A 27,557-nucleotide genomic window follows, 5' to 3' on the forward strand; every position below is an offset into this window, starting at 1 on the left:
GAAATGGAGCTTTTAAGCACATTATATTAAAAAATAATTGCGTGTTCATGGCAGTAAGGATCTAAAGCGGCCACTCTCTGCTTGTGTTCTCTCATACGTTCACCCTTATTCCAGTCCACTGCCTTCTGGCCTCCTGTTTTTACTACATCAGCACAACTTTGAACTATTTCCATTCAAGTATAAAGAACAGAAGTCAAGCTGGTACTTTTGCAGCCTAAATTCAGAAGCAGTGCAAATCTGAAGGTACACAGCAAAAGGAGAGCTCCTGATCAACCTGAAACCAGGAATTTTTAGACAGTTATGAGACAGTAAGAGACAATAAAAATATGGGTGGGCAGTCACCTCTTGTGTTGCAGAAGACGGACAGGGAGCACACCTCTACAAGCAGTGCATGCTGACCAAAATGTAGGTAGAGCAGCGTAAGACGTGCTGATATGTGTTCCCCCAGAAAGGGAAATCGTGGGGTGCACCAGCAGGTTGTGCAGCTGCAGGGCAGAACCTGCTGAGTTGAGAAGGTCCTCCATGACACGGCTCACAAACAGTCACAAAGTTTTGAGAGCTGTGACCAGAGGACCTAGAGCATTAGTCAAACTGCATGTGACACACTCAACTTGTAGAAGGTAAGTTTCCAAATTGAGGCATTTTTAAAAAGTGCTTTTTAAACTTTCCGTTCACTGGTATAAGGGCTTTACAATTTGTAGCCCAAGCAGGAACATCTTCCTATAGCCAAGAAAACATTAAGACCCCTATGCAAGAACATCACACAGTACACACATACACTGACTCTGTGTATGCATACGCACACACACACACACAAAACCTTCAATACGCTTTGAATGTCCCTGAACAACAGTGTTCATGTTATACTTCTTACTCAGACACCGAAACACTGCTGATTCTGCCTCTAATCTGCTATAAGGATGTAATAACTACCTACACAGGAGTGAGTTAAACATGTTCAGGAAGGTTCTCTTGCACTGAGGCCGACGGGAATGCAAACAGCTATTTGCACACTATTAAACTATGGAGAACAGCCCTCTCCTCAACTGCACCTGGCCACTGCTTGGGAGTATGCTAAATGGCAGAGGCCAGAAGAGTTCAAGAAAGCTAAAAATTTAAGAAAAAAAATGGTCTCAGTGCTCAGGAACACTTCTTGGTGCTGTTTTAACCTGCTAATATAGATGCAGCCATTTTCAGGACATCATGCCTTCCTTCTGACTTCTGTTGTGCGAGCCACTAATGCCGTCTGCTTTAATGAAGTACACAAAAGGAACGTTACTTTGTCAGCTGGCATGAGCAGAACCAGAAATAGTCACAATTTGATGGACAGAGAAGCAGGCTGGCTCTTCCATTTGGGGGGAACAAGGCCATTGCCTTCATAATGTTAAATTGAAGCATGCTCAGCGCAGGCAATGAGCATACGCTTTTGTGTTGGCTGATGAGGCCAACTCATTAAGACATTTTTAACTGAGATCTATTTAACCTTAATCTATTTTGTATATGAATGGTTCATACAGCAAATCTGAAAAATAAACCAGCAAAATCAAATCAAACTACCTGATGGAAATATCTACCTATGGAAACAAAAGTGCTCCTCAAACAAGGACTGAGAGCGACTCTCAACACAGTAGCTTTTGAAGTACCTTAACCCTGAAGAGTGCCTTCAGCCAGCCCTCCGCTCTTACCTCTGAAAGCACACAGCTACTATATACCATCACTTCAAGCTCTGCAAAGCAACCCACAGCGCACAAAAGATTGGTTATTTCAGAAAACTTTCAAAAATAATCCAACCATACAAAACTGTACTGTCCTCTCTAAACTTATTCATGTCTGTGCCTCATTTACTGGTTTTTTGAGCTCCTGGTTAGCAATGAACATACTATAAAAGAGCTGCGTGGCCCCATCACGCTACTATAGAAAGCACCGTAAACAGATCAAGCCTTGTTGAAATTAAATGACCCAAAATAAACCGCAGTGGAATGAACACTGAAAATAGTGAGCAAATTAAACCAGCCCCAGCTACCAAAATTAAATAAATTCTGAGACCAGCTTTCACTTTTTGGACCTACAATAGTTGTGGGAAAACACCTATAAGCAACTTTTCATTCCTCTTCTAACAAATGCTCTATGTCCCTGTGAACTCCTGATGAGATCAGTTTCAGAGAGGAACTGGGCTGATTCCCAACTACTGATCATTGCAAGAACAGAAATTCAAACTTGTAGTGTCATCTCAGTCAAATGGGACCCTGGATTTTTTTGTTTATTAAAAAGTCAAATATGAAGTCCAACAGAGATGACAGCACATATGAACCAAACAGCAGAACAGGCAGCTGTACACAACATGCAGGGGTATTTCTACATGTTGGTTGGGTCAACATCTACAATAATGGTCCACTTTGGATTCTTGCAAAGAACTACTGTGCTAGCAGGCCACCTCATAACAAATACAGAGACAAAATTGAGTGCTTTAACTTTAGGATGCATCAGTATCAAGCCTCTGGAGCGAGGTTTGGTTCATCACAGCACTTAACACCACAGCAGTTCAGAAGCTGCTCCACAGACATTCAGTCTCCTCGGTGCACGGCGGCACAAACTCCATCAGCAGGAAGAGGCAGGCAGCAGAGAAAATAATTCCTTCATACAACTTCTAACCTGCTCCCACATATGAGTCAGAGCCCTGAAACTGAGGGCGCAGACAGATTGGTTTGAAACTTGGTCCCTAGAAACTCCTGTCACCCATGAAGCGAAGGTTATCAACAAGCACACCATAAGCTGTTGTGCACTTCCCATGCGAGTTCACCTGAAAAAATAACTTTCAATAAGCTGTCTCCTTATCTGCAATGGATAGTAACAACGAACAGACATCAGATTAAATTCCCAGCACTCTGTTACTCCTCTCATCCTGCAAGGACAGTACCTACTTCTGACCTTTCATTTCTCTGCCTTTGTCCTCTGCGCCTAGCCTCGCCTAGCACATAGGGCCACATTTCAGGCAGGTAATGGAAAGCTTTAGCAGAAAAACTACTTTTCTGCTTCTAATTATCCAGACTGGGAACATGCGGTGGCTCACGCTGGGGGTGTGCCACAGGCTTCATTCCAGTAAAGACGTGGGAGAGGGAAAGGGTGCACCAAGGAGCTGAGAACTCAAAGGGCTCCAGTGCCCATCACCCAGGCACAGCAACGAGAGGCTCTGCATCGGCGGGGGCAATGGTCTTGGGAGCTGCTACCTGACTGGCTTAATATCAAAACCACATCCCTTAACAAGCCACGTCACACCATTGACTTTTTTAAAAAAATCAATAGATTTCCCTACTAAGAACAATAGGTAGTTTGCCTAAAATCAATGGCACAAGACAGCCCACAGACTGGTGTATAGTAAAAAGCTAGGTATGTGCTAAGAATTATAATTTTAAAATAAGCAAAACAAGGCAAGTGCAGAAGTAACACCCTGTAACTTTGCGTATTAAAATACTGAGAACCCATTTCCTGTGTACAAGTTGCACGGCCACATCTCTGTATTGAATATTTTATAAATCCACAGCTTTCTTCACTATTTTACTATTGCTCTAATAGTAACAACAACAATAATAATTCATCCAGGCCCAGGCTGGGAATTGCTTATGCATAATAGTGAGTTAGTTTTTACTTACTAAAATTACCTTTATCTTTCATAAAAATAAGATGCTTGAATTTAAAAAAAAAAAAAAAAAGCAAACCAATGTTTCTTTTATCTCTTAAGCCGAGAATCAACTAATGCATCCACAACCATTTCACTCAGGTACTGAATTCTGCTTTTAAGATGGGGGTCAATACATATTCTTAGCATGCTTTTCATAAAAGTCCCACTAGTAAATGTAACAGCCCCAATCTATCCAGTCAGTCCAAAAACTGCTGTAAGACACTTTTTTGCAGCACAACGTGGTACAGTTTTTTGGCAAAAGGAGAGGCTAATTCAGGTTGGAAGGGACCTCGAGAAGTCCTCAGTCCAACCTGCTGAGCGCAGGGTCAGCCCTGGGGTCAGACCAGGTTGCCCCAGCCGGGTCTTGGAAACCTCCATGGATGGAGCCTGCACAATCTCCCTGAGCAATCTGATCTACTGCTTGGCTGTCCTCACGATGAAGATGATTTTCCTTATCTTCAGTCTGAACCTGTCTAGTTTTGGCTTACACCGGCTGCCTTGCATCCTTCCACCACGCAGAGCTGTGAGGAGCTGGGCTGCACCTTTGGACAACCTCCTTGTCCTTGAGGGCTGCTCTTACAAGAAGAGCGTCACCATGCAACGTCGTCATGTTGTCTTCTGTTAGTGTGCCTGTCTCAGGTTTGAACCCTGAGGGATACATGTTATTTTTTTTAAACCCTACCAGCTAAATTAAGACTCTCTCTACACTTTACCTCGTACTTTGGGAAGGCAGCAGCCATGGTCACCTGCCATCCTATCAAAGCAGCAGTGTTATCCATCATCAAACCAATCAAATTATTTATATTTTCCTTAAATAGTTGAAATGGGGAAAGTTCAGCTTGAAGCTGAGCATCCAAAAGTTAATCAAGGCAATTTATTAATACTATTAGTGGGAAATAACAGAGCATGCCCCCCCCATCTCACAGCATAGCCTAACATCTGACATGGGACACCCCATCACCTTTAAAAGACAGGTTATCCAACGTGGAGCAGAAACAGGGGGCCTCCTTCCTTGCAGATGTCTGTCCCTCGTTCCTAACCTCATTCCGCACGCTGCTTCCAGCTCCCCCCCCCACCTCTGTTCTCCCTAAACTCCCAGCTTGCTCCTGTAGCCCACCTCCCTCCTTCCTTCTCCCCCAGAACACCCTCCCACCTCTCCTAACTATAGACCACAAAACAACTCATACGATAAATATAACTTGCTCAAGCCGTGCATGTCCTGAAGGGCCAGCCAAAATGTGCACGCGGCTGGCAGACCATGCTCGGGAGCTGCTCAGTGCACGCTCTAGCCTTTTCCTTAACGGGGTAGTCATTTGGATCTCTCTCTTCTACCCACACACTGATTTCTGCATAACCAGTAAGAACTTTGCAATACGTCTTTGAGATGTCTGCTTCTAGCAACTTCGCTTAAATTGGCCAGGGTGTTCAAAAGTTATTAGGGTGCAAGGATGATGCCGGCAAAAATATGGATAGTGCAATTATGCAAAAACCTGTTTCCTTAAAAAAACAAGCTAAAACTAACAAATGCAGATGAAATTGTATGATCTCTCAGGATTAAATATGCAGTCTTATGGGGGGAAAAAAAAGTATATGACTTCCAAGACATGAATGGTTTTAGAAGGCATCTGAGCAACTGGTTCTACAAGGACAAAAAGATTTTCTGGTTTCCTGCTAGATACTATGAGGTCCAAACATTTGCTGGAGTTAGAAAAGACACACACGCACACAAATTTTTTTAAAAGGTAATGATCACCTGGTGCCACAACCACCTCTCCTACTGGAAAAAAAAAATTGCAATTTTCTGTATCATGCAGCTTCAGCAAACTTGCACATGCTTGTAAAGATTGGATCACATTTTAATAAACTAATGCCCTTGCAACTGTGGGCATGCTGGTTAGCTAGACATCACCTGCTTGATATTGATATTAGATAGCTGAAGATATTACATACTGTTCAAACCTTGGCAGAGCAAGAGCTAGCACAGGCCACTGTCTGGGGTGGTGGCAGCACACAGCAAGAATAGCCACAGAGATAGCAGTGTCAGCAGCTGTGGAGGTACCTAAGCCATAAATACTCCTCTGGAAGAGTTTCTGACAAGAGCAGAAATTGTTTCTTCTCCTTTGGGATTCCTCCTCGGCAGCCCCTCAGAAAATTCTGGTTGGGAATGTGTGTGGCCTCACCCAATCAATTTAACAATTTCACCGTTGCATAAATCAGGAACGTCTCAATTACAATAATCCCGGGCTCCCTGGGACTAAAAATAGACCCAGTCAATAGGAGGGCAGGGTATTTTGAGATACTTAAGCTTCTGCTCCTGTCCATAGACAGCCACACTAACTCTACCACCCCAAAACATCCAGTTCAAATGTCATTTTTCAAATGCAGAAATACCAAAAAGGAAAAAAATAATCTAAAGAAAACACTGACTGTGTATTCATATGCAGAGAGGGATGATTCCTCTTGTTCTACAGGACTTGCATTTATGCATCTCCCTATATATTTTAGTACATGAGCTCAATCACCAACGGCACTTTCAGCACTCAAGGAAAACCACTAGACTTCAGTTTGGACTGAGTTAAAAAGTATTTTCCATCTAGCATCACAATGTGGGAATTCAATTTTCCTATGCAGGTCTATCTGCTTCTTAACTTCTCTCAGAAAGTAAAAAAACAGATACCACACCTCCATTTAAGTATTCCCTTTGCACTTGCTGTGAATATGTACCATCTCACACAATCTGTAGTACACATGCTCGTAGAGTTAAGCATATGTGCAAGGACTTAGGGGATTTAGTTAAGCCTTAAGAATGACTAGCCATAGATTTTTAAAAATATAACTTAGCATTTTATTTCTTCCTTAAGGTATACAAAAAAGCTTCAAACGTTTTTTGAATTTTGCATAATTTCACATCTAGAGTATGTTGACTTGCAAATATGCATGCTTATGAAAACACGATTCCTTTAGCCTAAGTAGAATTGTATCTAATTTTATAGAAAGAAATGGAGAGCAGAATAAGATCCCCTATCTTGAAAATGAGACATACTTGAACTATTTGAGAAACAGAAAAATAATTTCAAAAGGACCAAACTGTACTAGTAACAGAAATATTAAGCTTTTGATGGAGAGTTCAAATGCCTCAAACTTCACTTGTTGCCATACACCTTACCAGCACAAAGACCTAAAAGAAAAAACGTATTCCAAAAAAACACAAGCATCTCTTATATTATACTTGAAATATTTCAGCTCTTCGATCTGTTTTCCCGGGAAAAAAAAAAAACCCAAACAAAAACAACCAACAAAAACAACTCAGAAACTTTGCTGAGAAATTAATTCTGTATTTCTAAAGCCACCTTGCAAGTCCGCCCACCGAAGTTAGTGAGTGTGCATACATATTTATATGCACCTACACGCTTCCGCTTCAAGAAAAAGTAGAAGGCAAATTCACTTTCTTCCTTTAAAGCAGAAAAGGAAAAGAAGGGAAAAAATTCTCAGGTGACTTCAGCTTGATTCAGTTTCCAACAAGCTAAGAAAACCCATTAGCTGCTCTTCTAATGATTTCAATTATTTGTAAGAAACTAAACGCTGGTAAAATAAAAATGATCATTTTATTCATAAAGTTAGAGAACAAGAAATGCCTGTAACTGACAGAAAAAATAGAAAAATATTGAAGAAAAATTGAAGTCTTACAAAAAGATGGACTGTCTAAATGATGTAAGAGTCTTAACGCTAAAGACTTAATAGAAGATATTTACTTAAATGGAAAAAGACAAAATGTTCTAATGAAGAGCACATTTGCAATGCACAAAGAGCTCCGAGTCTCTCAAGATGCTCTTTCAAACAAATGTTGAGAAGGATGGCTATAGAGAATGGTTTAATAATTTGCCTTGCAATATCAAGGGAAGTGTACTCAATATTAAATTGCTCAGAAGAGAAAGAACTCAAGCAGATATTACAGACGCCAAAAAAAAAGACAGTTATGAAATTGTAAGTCATTTGACAAACATCCTCAAGATTACTCTAACAAATAAGACAAAGAAAATTCAGACAAAGAAACAACAGTTTAATATAATTTAATTTTATTTCTGTGTTTACTGCCTTGAAAATAATTTGAGAATAATAGGGCAATAAAGATTATTTCTTCCCCAATTATTTAGCTCCTTTTCTTTTTCTTTTCCCATTTTTCCCCCTCACTGGCACTCAAAATCTAAACCAGTTATTTTTATCTTCACTTCATGTTTGGCTACCAGCGTCGATCAGTACATCACAAGCAAATGTGGACAACCCTTGAAATAAAGCCTCGCTCTAATGAACGCAGGCAACTTTCATGGAACAAGAGGCAGCCAACGCATGGTATAGGGGAAGACCCCTATGGAATGAACATAAAGAAAGCAGAGGGAAGCGTGACCTCATTTAGCTAAAATTCCTCAAATGTCTGATTTCTATTACATGGGTGGTGAGACCCTTCAGAGGATGCAAAGTCTCTCTGAGCAGGGCTCTAACCAACATACAGCTCCTCGCATGGAAGGACTAGATGCAGCCCGCCATGCGACTCGAGACGGGTTGCAGTAGCAGAGCAGTGATTTAAGCCCTCCAACTCTGCCTGTTCTGAGAAGTCAACGTATTCAGAGATTCCTGCATTGCAGAAAAAATGTCTAAAACCTTTATGGAGTCTCACGATACAGCATTACACACAGTTAACTGATGGCTGGGCAGCTTTAACGGACCCACTCATCGCGAGGATTGAGTGTTTTCGTGGAAGACACAAGAGAACTGTGTAAATTGCAGGTGGGACCACACGGTAACTCAAGGTGACACAGATTTTTTTGCTGGTAAACAACACACTCCACCATTAAGTTTTACTTGACTGAACTGTAAAAGAAGTACAGCTTGGAAAGAGGCAATTTTCTTCAACTTTTCTCAGTATCTCAAGAGCAGACAAAAATAGCCATTCCAGAAGTAATGCCAGTAAAGGAAGGTTAAGTTGTTTGACTGCAGGTCAGCTGGCAAGAGAAAAGGCAACAGTGCTGTAGCAGAAGAACAGCAGAAGACCAAGCAAGAAGATGGGCATGGCATGGTGCCACTGCCTGACGTACCTCTTTCCTCCTTTACAATTCCCATAAAAGCCTTCAAGCAGACGTATACTGACTTGAATGCAAGCTTGCTCATACGAACAGGACCGAGATTAAACTCCCTTGGTTTGGAAACACCACTGTGCAGTGAAAAGGTAGGCAAAGATAACTGCAGAACTGACAGTCAAGCCCTGAGACACCTTATTTCTCTCCCGGTAGCCTGTGAAGGAAAGCTACCACATCTCAGCACATGGACTACACCCTCCAATGTCTATACCACATGTCCTCCACCACAACCAGGTCAGAAAAGAAAGAGCGAGTAGTGAGGACAGGTCTTTGCTGCCGGGATGCCTGTGAGCTTGAACGGTGAGCAGCCCAGCAAGGAGCAGGCAATGGGCTGGTATGCTGACAACAGTTCCCTCAGCAACACAGTGGGAATCTTAACGCGCCTCAGAAAAAGCCATAAAATCAGTTATATGGCACCAAAAAGGAGCGGGAGACATGTCTTGGTAGTGAGGAGCCTGGCTGACTGGATCAGAAGGAAATGGGAGGAGAGCGCTGTAAAACCAACCATGCTAGCCTCCTACAGCGCATCACCTGCCCAAGGGAGCCTTGAGAAGATGCTTCATTTGAGAGTTACAGTGAATCAAAACAGATTTGGAAAAGGCCCATTATTTGGAATAGTCCTGCCATACGGAAATGGTCATCAGCACAATGTAACAAGTCCCTTATGTACCAAGGGACTCCGCTGGTGGGCTACGGAGAAGGGAGGACCTAACGTACCGGGAGCAAGCGACCACCTCGGCCACTGGCGCGTCACAGCCCCCAGCTCTCGAGCTGGATGCCCAGCAGCCATGAACTGCTACAGGGGTGACCTGATCTGCCGTCAGCGAGTCCCTCTGCCGCTCCTCGCAGGGATGCTTTCACCCCGCCCAGGCCATCCAGCGTCCGTGTGTGTGCCAAACACCGTGCCGGGGCTCCCAGTCCAGCTGGAGCTTGCTGGGCCTCTTCCCTGTTGGGGATTTCACACTTTCTTGGCCAATCGCTTTACAAACTAAAGGAAAAAGCAAGGGCCGAGTTAAATACACAAATTGCCGAGGACACCTTACGTAACTGCAGAGGTGAAAAGTACACTGTCTTGTTGCTCTGCAGAGGAGGAGTGTTTACCCACCAGCAGCAGCAGCACTGGAACTGCAGCTGCGTTATTAATAAATCATCGGCTTTGCTCCCGGGACGAGCCAGCGAGGGCTGGAGTCTGACACCAGCTCTCAACTCCCTGGAAAGTTGCTGAAAACACCAGAAACTTCTCGGTGTTTTAGAAACTTCATGTATTTGGAACTGCATTAAAAAGCACAAGTTAAAGAAAAAAACTAAGATAAAGAAAAAACTTTGGATATTTGCATTTCCAAAGAAGACTCACACGTAAAATCCCCCATACCGTCTACAACCACATGAGAAGCGGCAAACAAATTATTAAGATGAAAAGACACCATATCACTATGGGACCACCTAGAGAGAGAAACCAAGTGTGCCCGACCTGAAAAGCAAAAGGTAAGCAAGCACCTTTCCTAGCCTTTTCTATACCCAGTCCATGCTCCTCCTCTTCTGGGAACTGGTTTCTTAACATCAGTGATGCGTTTCAGTTTCTATCTTTTCTTGCAGTCCGACACACCTCGGATTTCCCTCTTCAGGGAAGGGGGAAACCAGCACTCCTAGCAAGAGGGGCAGTGAGACCCCTGCCCCAAAGCAGCAGGACGTGAGAGTTACCAGTGAGGAATACCCAGAGAATCAACAAACAAGATCAGCTTAAAAAAAAGGGGGGGAGGAGGGTGGCAAGGGGTCCAGAAATTCAAGCAAGAGGAAAGAATGAAGCCCTGGCACCCCAGTAACTCAAAAAACCCCTTTTTGCTGAAGGGCTGTCTGTCCCCCTCCACCTGGTATTAGGAAGCTTCCAGAAGATCTAGCAAAAATAGCAAGAAGCATAACGCAGTTACATTTATCTCAAACGGTAGCTTACAGAATTAGGCAGCTAAATCATGGTTATGAGAAAAGATAAGACACATTAGAACATCTTACTACCTTCCTTGAGTGCTATATTCATCTAAGTACTAGAATATGTGATTGTGGGCTTGAGAGTGCTTACACCTTCTCAATACTGTGTTGAAGGAGCAGATACTTATTCTCTTCCTTAAGACAGATTCAGCGCCGACTAAATAAAATTCTAGGTTAATCTCAAATTAAAATACTGCCTCTAGGTTTTCCAAGGCATATATCCGTGACTTTCAGGGGAACACACACACCGGACTCCCTACCATTTATTATACTGGAGTAACATTGTTAGTGTATTCTGATGTCCATGGTACCTGTCTTCATCAGTCGTGAGTAGATGAGTAGTAGACCCTAACAACCTCAGCTACATGACTGCATCTACTATTTTACACAGTCTTCTTTCCCAGACAGCGAATAGGCAGTCAAATGGTATTTCTTTTAACCCTGACAGTCAGTGGATAGTAGTACTCCTCTAATGCATGTTCATCTATCTCCTGGTCTGAATGCAAGATATTTACCTCCTTTTGGGCCTATCCCTAGGGCTGGCTCTATAGGATCACATAAGGAATGGCTCTGTTGAAATTATTAATGGATTTCTCGGTCTTCTTGAGAGATGAGACAGCATTACTCCCACTCTACGCAGAAAAAACTGAGACCAAATATGGTTAAAGAGCTGAGAAGTGCCTGCAGTTTTTGGATGCAGATCTCTGCCTTCCTTCCACTTTGCCGTTGCATCCGCGTGGCACATGCAGGTGCTCCACTAGACTCCTACTGCTCTTGGGTTTTGGGAGTCCAACCACCTAAGAGCTAGCAGTGAAGATGCCAGTTTCGGGGACTCGCTGGCTGGCCTCCAGAGGAGCAGTGAACCCCTGACCAGGCAGCCAACTCCTGCCAACTCTGCCACTGCCCACCTCCCTTGCTGCACCAGCACCCTTTGGATGGAGACCTGACCCCCTCCACACGCCATCCCCTCTCCAGAAAGCTGTCTGTGACGTGCACCCACTGAGGCAGAGGAAAACACAAGGCTGGAAGAGAGCCCACGCTAATGTTACCTGGACAGCATATCTCCGACACATTTTCCTCAACTCTTGGCTCCCACACAGTTCACCTGGGCAAACTCCCACCTTGTCCCAGCTCTCCTCTTCCTCTGCCTTTCCTCACCTTCGGCATCGCCTCTTCCCCGCTGCCGGCACCAGCACCTGACACCAGACGGAGCAACCGCAGAGAGAGCTGTGCTCGGTCCTCGGTCTGAAGCCAGCTCAGTGCACACAGAGCCTGCCTGATCTGCACGCCAGCCTGCGCACACCCTCTGCTAGGCAGGCATAGACGGCAAGTTTTCACACTTACAAAATGACCAAATTTGGGTGAATTTTCACAAAAATAGCATAAGGCAAATTACTGATATCAGAGCAACCCTTCTGCTGCTAGATCTTGAGGTTCAGCTGTAAACAATGAGAAATCAAGTTTATTATTGAACCAGTTTTAAGAAGCACTTAAGAAGGAAAAACAAGGTATCTGCGCCTCAGCTGTTTCTCAAAAATGGTTGAAGTGTTTCACCAAAACTTTAAATAAACACTCTGAGTCAGTCACTCATATGTTTCAGCCCAGATAATTGCATTTTGAGAGACTTACAAACCACGGAAAAGGAGGATATTATTTGGAAAGTGGTGGGCAAGATTAAATCCAGGTGATGATGATGGCACACTGTTGGTAATAAAACACTCATGCGTGCCTCATCAACACACCCAACCAAAGGCTAATGATCCCAGGAACTCCAAGCACTTATGGATAAACAAAAGTATTTAAACACAATGACAGTAAACAAAACTTTCAGTAACACGTTAAAAATGAAATCTGCTGGACCATTGTTCCAGAAATACTTTAATGCAAGTAATCATTACACGTCCCAGCTGATGCACTCCACAGACAGAATAAAGAGTTACCGAACAGCGTTTTGGAGAACATAATGCCTATAAGGATATAAACGTCATTCCAAGGGAAACTCTTTGTTATATTTCAAACTGCATCAAAAGGGATCACGTACCAGTGTACCAAGTTTTCCAGTGTCACAGCAAAGCCCTAATGATCTATGCAGAAAGAAAAAAAGTCATGACCATTTGACTTGAACAAGGACTTCTCTCATTTGTCTTCTTCAGCATTATGAAGATGATACCTTCCCACCCTGACTCTTACCAGGTAAAAGAAGTTCATCAAGTATTGACAGGCTATAACAAGATCTACTATAAAATGTGCAAACCCACTTGGATAAAGGAACCACCTTTGTGACTTGTTCTTCCTTCCCCTTAAAGTTTCTATAGGAGACAAGCAGGCTTCCCTGCAACAGTGACAAACTGACAGCTTTCAGTGTCTATCTCCTGGAAGCCTTCACAGGTTTGGCACCACTCTCATCTGTTTCTCAGGAGAAACTAACACAGGGTCTGAAATACTGTTCTCAAAACAGGAACCAAAGGACCACATAATTTATGACTTTCCTTTGTGGGTAAAGTGTTTTCACTGCCTCCACCTTATCTGAGCAGCAGTCACAAGACGGAGATTCCCATCAAACATCTTTTTGTCAAATGCTTCCCTTTGTTTGGGTGCCAAGGAGGAGGAGGCAGGATGCGGTCAGAAGCCAAGGGCACAGCCAAGGCTTCCGTCACTGCTTTTTACGCCAAAGCGGCAACAACAACCAAGTGAGAAACTCTAGGTGAAGATTACACCACCTGCGGTTGACAGACCTTCTCCCTCTCTGCTCCCAAGCAGGACTGGAGAGAACAGCAGCGCTGAGAACATTCCTCTCTGGAGCAGGAAGGAGGAGAAGACCACAACCACCAAGTCCTCAAAACTGCACACAGACTTTGAGAAGGTATCTGGCTCACCACCTGGCCTGGCAGCACAGCTGAACCATGTCTTCATCATTCCCAGAAGAATCATTCATCATAGCTACACTGCAGGACTTTGGGTTAAATATTCTTTATAAATGTCAGAAGGCTGAAGAAGATATTAAACTAAAACTCCACTAACCAAAACAAAGTTTTATGGAAGAAAAAAATGCATAATGATCTCATGCTTTTCACAAGAGTGGCTCTTCCACAGCCAGGAGCCATGAAGTATTTGTTTCTATTTCCTATTTTTATTGTCTAATACACACATCATAAAGTGATTACAATTGCCGTGGCACGTCAAATTCAATCTGAAGGACATTCAGGTTAAAATGTAGCATGGTATGAAATGTTAATCATAATTGAAACAATCTTGATTCAGATTTTTCTAAAAGACTTTGTAATTGCAGACAGTCTGGAAAAGAAGTATTTAAATGGCCAAATCAGTGTTTTTTCCCATCCTGCTGCTTTTCAGTGAAGAAAAATTGTGATGGATGAGTACCATTCATCAGGAGAAATAGTCAAAATATGAGATCACTAACCAGCATCCAGACAGGGTTTAACCAACTCCCTTGTTTAATCATTGGAGATTCAGCGTCTGGATGGAGAGAGGGTGGGAGGGAGTTTAGACGATTCTACAAATTTAACACTAACATATTAAAACCATTTTAAAACGTTTTAACCAGTCTGTAGTACCTAGCAACATTCATCATGGGTTTCCAGTGCAGCAGAGAGAGGACTCTCTCAACCAACAGTGACCACATGAAGGTTGGCATATGTAGCTATTTTGCCATGTTAGGAAGACAAAGACTAGAGTTAGGTTTTCTTTGTCAAATGTAATGTAAAATCATGCCCAAAAGATACAGCTCCTGACACAAGCCGTCATTTACCTCCTACCACTCATTCACAAGGCAGCCTACAAAATATCACTCTTCAGGCTATTAAATCCCTCCACTATACTACTTAGTAAATAAATAAAACAGGGAAAGCAAAAAGAAAGATCTACTTTCAAAGAGGTTTTAACATCTTTAGGCCAGTCTTGGGGGCACATAAGCTGCTCTGTAGGGGTACCAACGAACACAGTATGGGAACCTAAAACTCATTAGGGATCCTCTGGAAGGCCTATGAGCCAGACGGAGCATCTTCATACGAGGGCAAAGCTCTGACCCTAGGCACTGCCAAATAGATTGCAAGCACACAGGTAAAAGGTGCAGGAAGTTGGAAGGACTGCACTCATCTCCCCTTATTGGTAGGGAAGCCACACACTACAGGATATGTGGATTATACAGATAGGCAACCAACCACATACAAAAAGTGAAATTTTTATAAGGGTACCTCTACACCTCTAAAGATATGGCCTCTGATGCTTTGGGGATGAGTTAAACACGAATGCACCCCAAGCACATCATTATTAGCTTTACAATTATTTAGTTCCATTTGTTTTCGTAGATTTTTAGAGATCTTAAAAGCAGACTGATTACAAGTATCTTGCCTTCCTACAGCAGATCATGTGGAATATAGTAAATAATCTCAATCTTCCTTGGCAAGTAACTTTAGTAGAAGGGAAGAAACTGCCAATGGGGAAAACGTCTTTTAATGAATTTTAAGTTGACATTAAGACTACAGCAGCGCTGTTAACATTTTTAAAGAAAATTGTCTCCTCCAGTAGATGTCACCGGGCTTTTTATTTATTTTACTTTACCATCCCACACTGAAAGCCCAGTGTTTCATCAGCAAGTATTTATCCGAGTTCTTCTCAGCAATGGTAGTCCCAGTCTCGAAGTTTCACTGAACAGAGAATGCCAAATTAGCTTTAAATGTCAAGTCTGCTTTGAGAAGAAGAAACACAGTGAATTTTAAAGGTATCAAGGCCTCAATAGAAGGTTCATCATACGTGCAGCCACCCACCATACTGCAGACCACGCTTTATTAGTTTTCCCATGCTATAATCCTGAGAACAATGAAATAGAGAGGCAGCAAAGAATGGGGATGCATGCCCAAAGGATTCCCTTGGCTGGTTGTATTTAACAAATAAAGCATTCAGTTTTAACTAGTTAAGGTACATTTGATTAGCATATCATAGCAAAACCAAATAAAAGATAAGAGCTATGAAAAACCTTTTCAAACATCAAACAGAAATGAAACAAGCTTATAGAGTTGCCTGCAAGCAAACAATTTCTGGAATGTACTGGGGGAAGCAAAGGAGAATCCCACAACAAAGGAGATTGCAAAAGCCAACCCAGTTTAACAAGTGGAATTACCAGTTTGGAGACTACAGGGAAACAATGCAAAAACACCAAAAAGTCTGATACAAAGAACTTTTCTCAGCATTTAACAAAAACCCCAACATAAAGGCCAATCACCAGGTGATTAAATATGGCTCTTTGGAAATACAAAGCCTTACACAGAGTTGTTAACTACTTAAAGAGTACTAGAATTAATGAGGAACTGAAGGTCTCTGAGAGTAAAGCGGAACAATTTCAGATACATCCGATCACAGTTGGAAAATGTTAAGCTATTTGAGTACCAGACAATAATTTATATATCATCAAACAGCTGTCTGCCAATTTATCATGTACTTCTTGCAGACACACAAAGAGCTGATAACCTATGAAGACCTCTAAAACATGATTCTAATGCTTTAAATCTATCTTTTATGCTTGCTATTAAAAACAAACTCACACACACTAGTCCCTACATGTACAATGAAGTACTTTTCAGATCTCTCTGACTGCAGCTAAGAGGACAATGACAACCCTGCTATGATGGAAACATGATGGCTACCACTGCTCTCCAACACTAAAAAGCTCCACAAACCCCCTAATGCTGTAGGGGAGTACGGGTAATTGAGCATTCGCCAGTCTGGGAATGAGAGAGTCATTTTGCGACAGTTCTCCATGCCCATGCATGGCCCAAGCAGGCACTGTGGCTCATGGATCCATGCAGCTAACTGTCTACAGAGGCCGGTGGAGTCCCTCAGCTGTCGGACACCACACCGTACTCCACACCAATATTCAGTGTCCCCAGTTCCCATTGCCTCTTGCCACACGGACAGAGGGATTATCCAGGATGGCTCCGAGTAGCTGCACCAGGAGGTGCGGGATTGCTGGTGCTCTCTACAAGCCAATGCCCATCTCTGAGGACCCAGCAGAAAAGACAGCAAAGAACCCTACCCATCGCAACCCAACCTGACCCAACCCTCCTCACCTTAGCACTGGCAGATCCCACAAAACATGGAGTGGGCCAGCCTGAGATTGTGTGTTCAAATAATTAGCTATACATAAGCACCTATTTAATGGCCTTCAGATAAACAACATCTTCCCTTTGGAAAGGTAACTTACATACAAAACAAACTGTATCCGGTCTTTTCTTTTGCTCATGTTCATGAATAGATTCGGGGCTAACACTAATACTCCTACATCTCTTTAGCTGCCCTATAGTTAGAAAAAATAAAATCATATTCCAGAAGTTTAAATTTTTCTTTGTTTAAACCTAAAAACAAAAAACATGTTGGCATTCCTTAAAATGAAAGTGCTTCAAGGACAGTGGAGTCAGATAAAAATATATTGCCTGTTGGCTAGTTCACCATCACCGGAGAAGTGGAAACTGCTATTCCAAGTACCACAGCCAGGAAGTATTTAGGACAGATATTCAGCCAACTTTAACTAACTCCTGAGCAACAAGTCAACAAAGCCCAGTATCTATAAATGCTCTGAGAATTTATAACATAAAAATAAGGGTCAATGTTTTCAAAATTTCTAGCTCCCTTTAAAAATTTAAAAAAGAACATACATGTAGAAGGCAAATGCATCAAACAATAACATTGCAAAAAAATTGCAGTAAGTGAAAAACACTAACCTTGGGGAAAATAATTAAATCAGATGATAGTGCACTTTATTACAAAATCAGTTCCGATGATTAAATGGGTAAAAGTACAGTGAAAGTAAAGTAAAAGTCTAACTTTGAAGTCCAAATGTAGAAATTGGTTGGAAAATCTGTGAACACAAATCCTAATCCCAAGAAAACTTTCACCTTTACATATGGCCATGTAAACAGGTAGAATTAATGCCCAGGAATCTTAAAAGACTTCGCTCCAAGGCTATCATTGTAAGACCATCTTCATTAGTCCAGTGTCATTAATAACAGTATTTCTATGATTCCCAGCCACGTCTGGGCTCACTGCAGCATACCACAAACTTGTTACTGACTTCAGTGGTATACGAATTAGGAATACAAAAAAATGAACATTATAAGGCAATAGAGTTCACATTTCCATGTCTGCTTCTTAAAAAAAAAAGAACACTAACTTTTTATTATTCTACATGTTAAAAGGAAAAAATATTTAAGGATCAAAATTAACATTAAAACATAGAAGTTTCAAAAAGAATGTGTGAAAGGTTGTAGTTGTGGGCCGTTAAAGTTTTGGTAAACTGACTATTTAATAAAAGATTTACCATCTACTGTTTTGATAAGCTACTATGGAATTTGGACCCTCCCCCCTCAGTTCTGTCCTATTCCCCTTCCCGAGCAGTGGCAACAACAGCTACCAAGTCTCGGGCAGATTTTGTTCCCCTCTGGCACCACTTTTTCCCTCCAGAGTGCAACCTGGGGTAGCTCCCCTCTTTCCCTGCTGTTGGGGTCTCCAGCTCTTCTCCCCCTCAAACATCCAGACTTTCTGCAAGTTGCACGCTCCATTGCAACACACGCTTACTGCCTCTGCGCTCAGCAGAAGGTTACAATTAGGAACGCTTGTATAATTACTTCGATGAGCCGTTGTACACCTCTGAATTTGTCGTCATACTCTCAAGAGCAAACCGCAGGCTCCGCTTCTCAAAAGCCACTGCAGCTGCATACAAGTAAATAAATAAAAATCACTTTTTCTGACAAATGATTCAGCGTTTAGGAAAATAAAAACAGCTGTACTGTGTTAGACCAAGGTCCATCCAGTCCAGTATCCTGTTTCCAAAAGCAGTCAGCAGCAGATGCCTAGGGAGTAGTATAAGAACAAGGAAACCATTTAATGATATATATTGAAAATATTTTTCACATATCCTTGATGGAAAACAGAGATGGAATTTTGACAGAAGAGGGAAAAAAGCAAAAGAAAACAAAGAGTCCAACACACACCCCCTTTGCAAAAGCATGAAACATTCCTTTCAAAATAAAAAGAGAACTGAGGGGAAGATAAATCTTACAGATTTCCTCCCCCCCCCTTTTTTTTTTTTAAAAAAAAAGAAGCCTGCAGGGGCAAGAAAAAAACAGAATCTCACTTGCTATTCACAGAAACAGTGTAAGCACATATTGATGCACATCACTGGCCACGTAATTTTTAAGAACCCTTGACTATGAGTGTCAATGGCTTTTTCTCTTGCAAAAAGGTCCTCACGGAAACCTCCAGGTAGGGATTCATGTCATGATATCACAGCTGAGAGCTCCCAAAGTATTTAAATTAATGGATTATAAATACAGCTTCAAAAGTATATACCTCAGACAGAGGGAAAGCCTGTTCCACTAAATCCCCAGGCCAGGGAACAACCATTAAGGCACCATACTGGAAACAGGCAAAACAGGCTGCACTTCGAAAGGTACAGAAAATGCGGGGACAGTGAAGTGCCCCATGAAATCAACTGGAGGTTTACGACTGACTTAGTTGGACATAGGATCAGTCTCAGGAGAAGTCATCCATGGGGACATAGGCTGGGGGGGCTATAAAGTCACAGATGCAGAAACCAACTGCTTTGATTACACTGTTAAGCTTCATATCTCCGGGACACCAGATCCATGTTTTTCAGAAGCTCCAGATAAGCTAATGAAATGTGCTGATGACTCAAGCTCATTTGGCAATGGGAAGAGAGAAGAATCAGGGTATGGCAGAAGATGATCTTGAAATCCGGAGAATGAGAGCCCGTACGAAAGAATAAAGTATTTCTAGCCAGCAACATGAACCCCACAGATCAGTGCAGACACAGATAGGAAGGTGTTTGGCTACAACCTGAGGATGGAGCTGGCCGTGGCGGAGGAGAAGATCACGGATGCTCTGATCAACCACTGACTGACAGTGGAGACATCGGTGTGACAAACCATGGAAAAGGCAATCACAGCCCCAAGGATGTATCAAACAAGGATTGACTAGGAAAGGCACCAAGCTGCTGTGGCAAGGCTGCTTCTCTCGCGGTCAATCTCTGCTTGCAATGCTGCGCGTGCTTCTGGTCACCAACATCCAAATAAGACGGATTCGGCCTGGAGCAGGCACGGGCGAGGGCTACCAAGGTGACCCAAGGAAAGGAAAGCCTGTCTTACAAGCAGAGAAAGAGAGCACGGTGGGGTTTTTTTGGCTGAGTAAAACAAAGGCTGAGGAGGGGTATGCCTGTATCCAGTGAATGTCCTGGGAGAAGCTGGGGAGGCAGGGAGGGGTGGTGGGAAGGGGGAACGTGGTTGCTTCAGCTGCAGAATAACAGTGGCATTCAGCTGAACGGAGGTAAACTGGCAGTGAATAAATCCACGCTGGAAATTAGAAGAATGCACAAGAGGTGAAGCTATAGGAAAGTCTTCTGATGGAAGCAGAAAAAAATCCTTCCAAAAAAACCCCACCCATGTTTCGTATGGAGACCCCACCCATGTAAATAACTTCAGCGAGGAGGTGACATGGCTGCCCATGATAAAAAACAGCATGGAATGTCTGACTTCCACAACTCCCTCAAAGATAGCTTTCTAACCGGTCATTAATAAAATATGTATCTGCTTACGTACCAGAATGGTATTGGGGATTCAGAAGTCCTTGCTCAATAGAGCACTAATAAGCAAAGCACTCGAGTGGGCTTATGTCGCTCCTGCCTCTAAAACACTGCAGCGGGATGCTAAAGGAAAAACCTTTGCTGAGCAGCAGGCGAGGCGAAGGATAGATATATAAAAAAAGATATCATATATATATATACACATTAAAAATATATCCCATATATACCTCTATTAAAAAATAAAGAAACAATCAACCTCACTGGATTTGTGAGCATCCAATTCCACACCGAAGAGCTGTATTACACGTAAAAATTAAAAAAGGCGAGGAAAGAGTGTTCAGACGTTACTGTATACCTTTCAAGGGCCAGTTTTGATGACTAGAGAAAACCTCAACAAAAGAGCGCATTTTCCCACTCAGAAGTTAACAGAGAAGATTACATCAAGCTTCAGCAGATACCCTAGCACGAAAACAAAAATACTGTGTGCTTGATAGGTTTTGAGAATCTTTGGCATGCCTTATTTTTAAAAAAGCTGCAGATGAAGGGTCACTCCCTGCGGGAGCAGATGTTAGTCTCTCCCAGTGCCAATCAGCACTTGTAACCCCCTCTCTGCAAAGCCTTCAGCGTAGCACCGGGCTGTGGGTGCGGCTGCGAGGCGGCTGGGAGACGTCCCTCGCTCAAGGGGCTTCTCGTGCAACCTGCCTCCACTTTGGGGAGCCCAAATTTAAACACCTGGGCCAACAGCTCAAAAGGGAGAGACCTGACTTTAGGTACTACGTCCAGGGGACCTAAATTAAGGACCTGTTTTTCCCTTGAGCATTGGATTCCAACTTACACTTCAACCACCAAGCTGCTAGAGGTAGACAAAGGTTCCTCCATAATTTTGTGTATGAATCTCTCCTCTGAGCTGCAGAAGCAATCTATGGTGCTTTTAATTCCTCATAATTCTACCGCTTCACCCTAATCTACCAGGTTTTTGGGTGTCAGGAACCCGCGGGCAAATTGCCGTTGCACTGCAGGAATGACTCTACGTCCAATGCATTCTGGGTCCACCAACTCTAGTGCTCAGCACCCGCTAAATATTCTGCATCTCTCTCTATGTATGTAATTTACGCATTCATGGACTCCTAAGTGAATAATAAGTTGCATTACAGATGCAGCCTCTTCCAGATATTTTAAAAAGCTATTTTTTTTTGATGAGTGAGTATTGACAGGCATGCTCTATATTTCCAAGACACTCTATAATTATCTATAAATATGACCCAAAGAAGGGCTTGTGAGCACAAAAGTTTGTCTGTTTTTTCCCCAGCTATGTTAGCAGGTCTAACAGAAAGTATTGTCTCTCCTTACTAACCTTGAACAGCTTATTAATTTCTCCTACTTCTAGAAGAAAAAGAGAGGATAAGCAAAAAAAACCAAAACACCAACAGTTACATCCCTTTCACAAAAGGCAAAACAGAGACTGAGATGTTGAACAATTTGCTTCAAGCAACACAGCACATCATGTCAAAAGCCACTATTTAAATACACATCTTCCAATATCCGCAGTTATCTATTTCTTATCCAACAGAGGTCTGCTATGACATCAGTGGTTACTATGACTTGTAGACTGAAGACTTACTATTGCAGCTCAAAACAGGCAGATACAAGTATTTTGCAAGCAGAGATGTGCTTAAATATACATCTAAAGATTGATATCTTCTGATTTACCACTCACTAATTTTAAGATTGGTATAAGAGAAAGCCATACCCACAGCAGATCTATAACTAAAAAAAGATTTACAAATACTGTAAATTTTACACAGGTTTTTAAGAGGTCTGCGCTGCATCATCAGACAAATGCAGCCTTATAAAGAAAACAGAAAAAAATACCACATTTAGGAAACTAATTAAATAAAATTTAAGCATGTCCTCTCCACATTCTTTGGGGAAGAGAAAGCATGTTAAAGTTACTGTATTTATTGATAAATTATGGTTATCTATTTAAACTGAGGTCTTAACTGCACACAGTATGCACACAAGAAATGCAAAGTCAAAAAAAAATCAAACTAATCCATTTTAATAACAGTTGCCATATCAGAAAGTTCCAACCCCCCCTTCAGATCAGTTAAGGTCTTTTTTCATTTTTCTTTGTCTATAGTTGCACAGCAAATTTTTATTCCATATGATATCGCTGTTCTCTGAGCCAGTCTGAATTAAGCAGCCAAGCCAGAGAACATGCAATACCATCTAAACAACCCTCATAACAACACTGGCATTCCCATACTCTCTGCACCTCCTGGTTTTTATCATCATACCAGAAAACAGTGAGTTTAGAGAGAAGATTGCTTTACGTTACATGCAACAGCAGCACATAGTTCTGCCCGTGGCTTTCCCCTTTCTACGCGCCTGCTTTATTCTTACAAATGTTGCTGAAAAACCAGTGCAGCGTTTTCCAAACTGCATTGGCCTCTCTGTGGTCTTCTGGCATCTGCAGCGATGTAGGACATCAGCATCTACTACTGGGCTCTGCTACCTCACCAGTGTCACCCTCTCTTCCTTTGGGCTGCTCGACTCGCATCTTGTTTCAAGCCATAAAGCAGTCTAAGATCACAAGCACGCTGGGATCAACAAAACCTGTTAGGTATATCAGTTAATTAACTTCTGTTGAACTGAACCAAAACCCAATTTGCCATCATTTCTTTATGGTATCTAAAGAAGCTACACATTTATTAACTTATTGCACTACTTTTCCACTTGATATTTCCACATCTGTATCAGCAAGTAAACCCACTAGATAGAACTTGGCCATGCATACAGACATGTTATGAATTAACTGACCTTCACTCGCTACTTAATTAGCTGGTGACAACATTTCTCATTTCACATATAAAACTTGCTGGCCACTTTCAGACCCCTGATTCTCACGTGCATCACTGAGATGCACAGCTGCTTTATAGCAAATCAAAGCACACCAAGATACAATTGGCACAGATCACAGCGAATCTTTTTGCAACATCCAGGACTGAAAGGCAAATAACTAATTAGAAAGAAGAGCCTTATTCAATTACCTAAGAATAAACTCCCTTGCTCATTAAACACATTACGTATATTGTAACAGCTGGCACGCTGAAATATCTGATATAGGAAAACCTGCCTATAGTATTGTTGGTGCTTAAGGGAAAGCTGGCTAAATCTGTTTTTTTATATTAGTACTTGTTTAAAAGATCATCTACACATGGAACAGTGGAGGACTTTACACTGCAAAAATGTCAAGTTTGGGGGAAGAAAGAAAGAGCAAACATCTCTTAGGCCAGCCTTGAGTAATGCCAAAGACCAGCTTACTCCTGCACCAGCAGTGGAATAGCCTTGTGGGCTGCTGCCCTGAAAACAAAATGAGATGCTAAGAGCTCTCACAATAGGACAATATTAGGACATAATAGGGCAAAATAGCATATGGTTCTTACATAAAACGTAGTCACTTCTGCTTCCAGGACAGTTTTCATTTTTTTCATCGAGTGGCTGTCTAAAGAAAAAATGCCTCAAGAAACCTAGCAGCAGAGATGGTAACCGCAAACTCCCTCCTTCCAGATGAGCTCTAACCACATACTCTAGAGAGTTACACCTTCTCTTGCTCTCTCTTACTGCCTTGTATAATTTCTGTGGTGCTTTCTATACATCAGCCAGCTTCAGTGAGGGGTGTCACCTTGCCCACCTATCATCCAGGACCCTTTTAGTACCTTGCACACCCATCTAAAATAAGACCTAAACCTGCATTCCTAATGGAAATTTCCTTCTCCCTGAAGAAAAAGAAGTAAAGGTAAGTACCAATGACTTGGTAAGATAAATCTGCTATTTGAAAAGGTCGAAAAAGGAAAATATCATGAAAACTATGCCTAACAAGCAAGCGGAGGCTAAAGGTAAGAGGGATGACTGTAAGCAGTCCCCTGCAACAGCTCTGCTGAGCACAAAGACCGCTAGTATCATTAAACGGGTAGTGCTGCAAGCACCAGCACAAATGAAGGCAGGGGCCTTACGTTTGATTGCAAACCCCAAAACCCAGCTTCCTTGTGGCTGACTGAGTTTTAAGGACCTCCTCTTGCCTGCTCTCTCTGAGAACCTCTTCCTTCATTTGAGAGGGCTTATAGGTCTCTCCCTCTTTCTCCACCCTACTATTTGGCTGCCTGTTTTTACAAAACTTGTAGGAACTTAATTATCCTTGAGACTATGATCTCTTTGTCAAACTTGGCTGAAACTGGCCAGTGGGTTCACAAGTTAGTGGGGGAGGAGGGAAAGGCAGCCTGACTGCGTAAGCCTCATTTCCTCAAGAATCCAGGCTAAAAACAATTACAGCCAGAAGGTTCAAGTAAAGAAAGAGAACCATAGACTTCTCCCGCACTTGGAACACAAGCCACTTCATACATACTAATCAGCTAACGCTGCTCTCACTGAAGTAATGAGAGTTTTGCAGCAAATTAATATTTGTATTGATTTATACTGAGGACTGTCACAGGCTGGAACTTCAACGGAATCAATGTGTTCAGCAGGAAGCACAAAACCACGTCCATACCAACGCTGTAATTTACAGATGCTCGCAGTATCTCCATAGCTATATCCACACACCTCTATCTCTGCACATGCAAACCCCATGCCTCCATTTTTAATAACACTGACATATATTGTATGACTGGTACTATGAAGCACACAGGTAAGGCAAAATGTGTTTGGGCAGTAGCCTGCATTTTCATGACATTCATTATTATCCACTACCTTAGGAAAATCACCTTTAAGATACTCGTTGAAAAGCAAAGATTTTTTCCCATTTTGTATCAGAAACCAACTACATGCATATGTGATGGCACTTCACATATGTTCACATCTGCAAATGAAGTAATGGAGAATTACACTTCAGGGGAACAGGATTTCTTTGTTGTAACTTTCATGGTTTTTCAAATGCATAGACCACATTCTGGTTAATTTCTAGCTTTAAAATCTTCATGAAGAGGTAGTTATGGTTGCTATTCAATTTAAATTTGCAAAAGGTTGTCCATCTTTTTATTTTTAAATAGACTGAGTTCACTGTCGTAACATCCCTGTGCCTAGAAAGATTTTCTTTCTTGTCATAGATAGCAAAAGACAAGCCCAGTTACATGGGTCACAACTATTTAAAATTAATGAGTTTACATTAGCTGTTAGCATTACTAATGGTGAACTACAAAGCACACGCTGAAAACGTTCATCCTCTTCTTGGTCTCCGCAAGGGCATTCTTCTCCTACAGAAGACAGTTTCTTCTGGGTTTGGCCTATACCCCGGCTTTCCTCCCAGCCAGGTCATTGCTGTGGCAAATGCATCGTCCACCTTTTTACTCAAAGCAGTTGACGTCAGAGTCTCAGTTAGCACAGCCAGTACAAGAGCTAATGCTGCCTCCCGAGAAGGGCTTCACTGTTGCCATAGAGAAGTCAGCAGGACCATTTGGAGCACCCTGGGACATCCTGGACCTCTGCATGGTGCCAGCAGATATGACACACTCCTCTGACATGTCACAGGAAAGCCATCAAGAGCACTCTAGGGCATCTCAGATAGTATCACATGCCTCTGTTTGGGCAACTGAATCAAGCCCGGAGGCTCAGGTCCTAGCCACAGCCACTAAATACATATTAATTTTAAAGTGATGGCCTAATCTAGAAAGTGATCTTAGAAAAAAAAGCATTATATGTCTCTTGACTTTCACATGTTACATCTAGCTTACAAAGTTGGCTTTTGTTGAGTTTTTTACTTGGCTGTGGGTGAGGGCTAGGGGCCTGTTTGACAACAGCCAGTGGGGTTTGGTCATGTCCGACATGCTGGATTTTATTTTTTGGCTCACTGTGAACCAACAGAGAAAGTCCCAGCAGCAAAGTTAGCTTCTGAATCACAGCTGAGCTGTTCTTCTGGCCACCGTGTATCTTCACAGGTGCCACCAGAGGTAAGATCCTTTCCCGACAACACGCAAGATGGTACATGAACCCGTTCAGTCAGGTGTATAGCTTCACTGCAGAGTGCTCAAGGCCCAAACTGAATTTCAAACAGAAGTAAATAAATTAGCTTTTTACAAAGTTTAAAAGGTGTCTGGCCTATGAGACAGGCAGGTGAGGTGGCAGCAGCACACCTGACGGGCCTGCTAGCCCAGGCCATCCACGCAGCTGCCATGACACTGCGCACTGTAGATCCCCTCTCGTTCAAGCCAAACAAACCCAGGAGAAAGCAAGGGCTGAGAACTTGTAATGCCCCATGAAAAAGGGTACATCTACACTGCGGTGACTGCACCAGGTCATCTTTCAGTCAGGAGCGTGGCACCGCACAGTGCCGTGTTGTGGAGCAGTGCATGAGCCTGCAGGGTCACAGCTGCCCGCAGGGAGCAGGACGGCTCTGCTGGCCCTGGAGCCATCGAGTGCACACAAGGGTGTTGCACCACAGCCACTACATCTTTCATATGTTTCCACACTGTCTTCTGCTGATTTTCTACTTTCTTATTTTTACTCCTCAATGATTTGTCCTTCCAAGCGTTAGGACTATCTGACTTTTGGGGCATTGTTCACAACACCTTGCCATACAGCTCACAGACAAAGCCAATGAGAAGTCAGTTTCTTTTCCCCATTATTAATTTCTTCTTTGTTGTAGTCAAGTCCTGGCAGGAATCTAATCCCGGGTGGCACAGCATGCCTACAGCCACCAGAAGCACATCAATGTGGAAGAAAACAGATGCTTATGACTTCCTCTTGCGTTTCAGTTGTGGGACAGGTACCTCACAGCAGGCTTTCAACAATACGTTCCAACATCTCTAAAACCACAACAGCTTTCCTTTTATTGCAAGGGGTTTCTAATACAATCCACCCCCTCAAAAACAAGGTGCCAGTCTTCGTATGAGGAGATACGAGTTGGGAGAGGGGTAGGGTTGTCAAACAGACTTGCAAATAAACTCCCCAATTCTTCTTGTGTTTGTCGGTTTAGATTTAAAATACCTTTCCAGTGCTGGGGATGAGCTGGACTAATAGGAACATGGGTCTTGTCTCTGCTAGGCTTCTACATCAGGAAGCTCCCTGCATGTGAACACAACCCTGCCTGTTGTATTGATGATGCAGTCGAAGTATAACAGCTTGGGAAGAACAGCTGATGCCTGAGCTG

General features: G+C 42.5%; 1 protein-coding gene across 7 annotated transcripts in view; it reads right to left on the bottom strand.

Annotated features, from left to right (window-relative positions):
• Positions 1–27,557, bottom strand: part of MBNL2 (muscleblind like splicing regulator 2) — a 109,654-nt gene that overhangs the window by 33,521 nt on the left and 48,576 nt on the right. The window lies entirely within an intron of this gene.

Source organism: Ciconia boyciana, chromosome 1 (assembly GCF_034638445.1).
Source record: "Ciconia boyciana chromosome 1, ASM3463844v1, whole genome shotgun sequence".
NCBI lineage: Eukaryota > Metazoa > Chordata > Aves > Ciconiiformes > Ciconiidae > Ciconia > Ciconia boyciana.